Raw genomic sequence first — 4,550 nt, forward strand, 5'->3', positions numbered from 1 at the left:
CCCCGCCTTTCACCCATCCACACACCCGGCTCTCCCGGCTCGGCGCGCGCCACCGTGACCTGCGGGAGGCCCGAGCTCGAGCTCGCCGGCGACAACGACGCACCGCACAGGATCCCTCCCTACTTCTCCCCATCGATTCCTCTCTCCTTCGCTCCTTCCTTCTGTCCCCCATTCCAATAGACTTATTTTTGCTTTGATTTAGATCAGCAGGAGCTCTCCCCCTCTCCAGATCCATGCACGGCGACGACCAGGACCCCATGCTCAAGCCCCACGAGCTGGACGAGGTCGACAGCGAGGTCATTTGCCCTGCCCACCATGATTTCCCATAGAACAAGAAGGTCGACCCTCTCGCTCTATTTTCTTTTATTTCCAAATGATTGCTGCCGTGCTCTTGGATAATTCTCTAGGGGCTCTCAAATTTTCTTGGACTGAACCTGATGCAAAAAACGTGGCCACTTTGTTTCCTGATACTCGCAGGTTACAGCCATCGATAGACTAGCATCACTGGCTATTTTGTTTCTCTTCTCTCACCGTGTGAGCACTAGCAGTGTAGAATTTGTGAGAGCTGCTACTTAGTTAAGCAACTACTAGTTTAATAAGTAAATGTCCATGAGATGCTCCTGTTGGTTCCTTTGATTTTTGTTGTTTATGGATGGAAAGTAATTCATTCATCTCACTAAATCTATTGGGCAAGAGTTGATTGTTTGTTAACTAGGCCTGCTATTACACTGCTTCTCTGTTATATAATATGTGCAAACTTTCTATTTGTTATGTGGTGAAAATAGCCATCATATTTATTTCCACACAATCAAGTTGATGAAAATTATGCCATGTGAATTTTCATGCTATTGTAACAAGATGAGGGTGCTGCTTGTTGCCATGGAATGCTTAGTTTGATCCCACTTGTTATCAGCAGATAAATATACGTGTTTTATTTTTGTACGTTTTTTTATGAAAGACAAGTCCCTTTGGAAGAAAAAGACTACTTGGAAGGAAAATGGGAAGCCGACTATGTATTCTCGGTTATTGGTAAAATCAAAATCTGGTACAACTCATGCTTGATTGTTACTGGGTTAATGCCAAGCTGCTTATGCAATCGATGATACTATTTTTTATATGCGTAACTAGAAGTAGCTGACATCCTTGTACTTCATCCGCTTATATAATTGATGCACATACAAGTAGGCTCCTGATCTTTTCTCAATTTAATATATATCACAATTTGATGATGAATTCCTTGTTTCCAGTACATGTCACCAAGTTCAGGATATTACGTAGTAAATGCCTCCATCTGACAAGATGTAAAAATAAACCTTTTCCCGCCCTTTACTCTGTTTTATTTGTTTATAATGGAAACTAGTGCAGAGTTAGATACGTATAGTGCTTGAAGATTTGCCCTCTTAAGTCCTCTTAAAATAGTTTGGCCATAGTTTCTATCTACACGTGCCTTGAGCATCCATATTTTGCCCAGCTGATATATTTTTGTTATTATCAGATTCAGACTCAGCTATTTTTTTTCTTTTTGTTCCTACAAGATGTTCAGCTTAGCTTTAAATACAGTAAATTTGGATACTGGAAATGTTATATGACTCTGTTCTCCATGTATCCAGCATTATCCATGTTGCTCTTGACATTCATGCTTTATGAACAAGTAGAACACACCTGACAAGACAGCTGTCAATGAATGCTATGAGGTTTAGGAGAGACTTTGTGGATGTTTTTGCCTGTTACCACGTGTTGGCCACTAGAACAAGTAGACATTTTAGATGGCCCTTTTTTGTCTGTACGTTGTGTATGTCATCTGTTAGAACTGGGATTGTTTTTGGTTTTGGCCTTGATAATACTAACTCTACCCTTTAGTTCAATCAGTTTCAAGGCCGCCCTTTTGCTCTCCACAATTCAGCCCTCTATTTTCCTGTTTTAAAAAGATGTGCTTATGTCATTGTGTTTGTTGAACTGTACAACATAACAACAGTGGAGTGACTTGCAGGTGCCTCATGTGGATTTTATGGCTTAAGCCAAGAGGAGAAAGAAAGGGCTCTGCATATGAAAAGATACCAACATTATTGTTTCCATGAAATTGGTAATATATGTGGCATGTGTTTGTTTATCTTTTCTGCAAGAGCAACTTGTGTCCTGAGACCTTCTAGTGGTACTGAGACCCATAAAAAGAAATTGTCTTCTTGCATGATCACTTACTGAAAATAGGGACAATCAGCTTTACTTCTGAGTACTTAGAAGTAGTTAAGTTATCTAAGTTACTATGGGTACTGTTACAATGTGCTTGTATTGAACCATCTATCCAAGTTTATTACTAACTCTATATGTGCTTCTCTGCACCTATGCTTGCCTGTATATCTATTTGCTTTATGGACATGACTCTTGTGTTTGTTTGCTTGTTGTACTGTGATAATTGCAATGCTTATTTAGCGACAAAATTTGCTCTTAATGTACTGTTGCAGGATCTGGATATCTCTCAAAATTTAGTACTTTCTGGTGTTGACTCTTAGTATTTTTGTTATGCAGGTTGGAAGAAAAGAAGAAGATCCAGAGAAGATCTTAGTAATAAGATAGTTTTTAGGAAAATAGATATTTAGTTTTAGGTCATTTCTTCTAATTTCAGATATGGAGTGCTTGTCTTTAGTTTTTGTTTAGACTTTGTGAAACTTGCTAACTATGGATGAAACTGTGTAATATTGATGAAACTATGTATATGTATGGATGAAACTTGCTACTATTGGTAACATGTGTTGGATATGCTATATTGGTACTATGTATGGATGAAACTTGCTACTATGTATATATATGTGTGTTTGATTTTCTGTGAAAATGAATGGGTATAAGAAGAAACAGAATTAATGCCTATTTGGTCTCTTTGCCATATGCCAGCAGATGGCAAACAGCCTGCAGTCTTTGCCGTCTGCTGGCAGACGGCAAAGACTGCAGGCTCTTTGCCGTCCGCTGCAGACGGCAAAGGCCCTTTGCCGTCAGCCGCCCGGAAGCAGACGACAAGGTAGCTCTTTGCCGGACCTTACTTTGCCGGAGCCTTTTGCCATCCGCGGCTGACGGCAAAGGCCTTTGCTGTCCGTCGTTGATGCCTTTGCCGTCCGCCGTGGCAGACGGCAAAATAGCTGATTCCTGTAGTGCATGTCCAATCATCATGTGAGATGTAGTAGTTTTCAATGCTGAACATCACTATGTTGATCATATCTACTATATGAGTCACGCTCGACCTTTTGGTCTTCAATGTTCCGAGGCCATATCTACATATGCTAGGCTCGTCAAGTTTAACCCGAGTATTCTGCGTGTGCAAAACTGGCTTGCACCCATTGTATGTGAACGTAAAGCTTATCACACCCCGATCATCACATGGTGTCTCGGCACAACGAACTGCAGCAATGGTGCATACTCAGGGAGAACACTTATACCTTGAAATTTAGTAAGGGGTCATTTTAGAATGCTACCGCCGTACAAAGCAAAATAAGATGCATAAAAGATAAACATCACATGCAATCAAAATATGTGACATGATATGGCCATCATCATCTTGTGCTCATGATCTCCATCACCGAAGCATCGTCATGATCTCGATCGTCACTGGCGCGACACCTTGATCTCCATCGTAGCATCGTTGTGGTCTCGCCAACTATTGTTACTATGACTATCGCTACCGCTTAGTGATAAAGTAAAACAATTACATGGCGATTGCATTGCATACAATAAAGCGACAACCATATGGCTCCTGCCAGTTGCCGATAACTTTGTTACAAAACATGATCATCTCATACAACAATTTATATCACATCATGCCTTGACCTTATCACATCACAGCAAGCCCTGCAAAAACAAGTTAGACGTCCTCTACTTTGTTGTTGCAAGTTTTACGTGGCTGCTATGGGCTTCTAGCAAGAACCGTTCTTACCTACGCATCAAAACCACAATGATTTTTCGTCAAGTGTGCTGTTTTCACCTTCAACAAGGACCGGCCGTAGTCAAACTCGATTCAACTAAAGTTGGAGAAACAGACACCCGCCAGCCACCTATGTGCAAAAGCACATCGGTAGAACCAGTCTCATGAACGCGGTCATGTAATGTCGGTCCGGGCCGCTTCATCCAACAATATCGCCGATTCAAAGTAAGACGTAGGTGGTAAGCAGTATGACTATTATCCCCCACAACTCTTTGTGTTCTACTCGTGCATATAACATCTACGCTTAGACCTGGCTTGGATGCCACTGTTGGGGAACGCAGTAATTTCAAAAAAAATCTACAATCACGCAAGATCTATCTAGGTGATGCATAGCAACGAGAGGGGAGAGTGTGTCCACATACCCTCGTAGACCGAAAGCGGAAGCGTTTAGTTAACACGGTTGATGTAGTCGAACGTTTTCGTGATCCAACCGATCCAAGTACCGAACGTACGGCACCTCCGTGCTCAGCACACGTTCAGCTTGATGACGTCCCTCGTAATGTTGATCCAGTTGAGGCCGAGGGAGAGTTACGTCAGCACGACGGCATGGCGACGGTGATGATGAAGTTACTGGCGCAGG

At 41.9% G+C, this 4,550-nt stretch overlaps 1 long non-coding RNA gene across 1 annotated transcript; it reads left to right on the forward strand.

Moving 5' to 3' along the window:
• Positions 1-302: 302 nt before the first annotated feature.
• Positions 303-2,863, forward strand: LOC141022083 (uncharacterized). The gene is made up of 3 exons (XR_012182945.1): positions 303-338; positions 1,991-2,083; positions 2,527-2,863. It is a non-coding gene; the product is annotated as an uncharacterized lncRNA (long non-coding RNA).
• The last annotated feature ends 1,687 nt before the right edge of the window (positions 2,864-4,550 follow it).

The sequence above is a fragment of the Aegilops tauschii genome, chromosome 1 (genome assembly GCF_002575655.3).
Source record: "Aegilops tauschii subsp. strangulata cultivar AL8/78 chromosome 1, Aet v6.0, whole genome shotgun sequence".
Taxonomy (NCBI): domain Eukaryota; kingdom Viridiplantae; phylum Streptophyta; class Magnoliopsida; order Poales; family Poaceae; genus Aegilops; species Aegilops tauschii.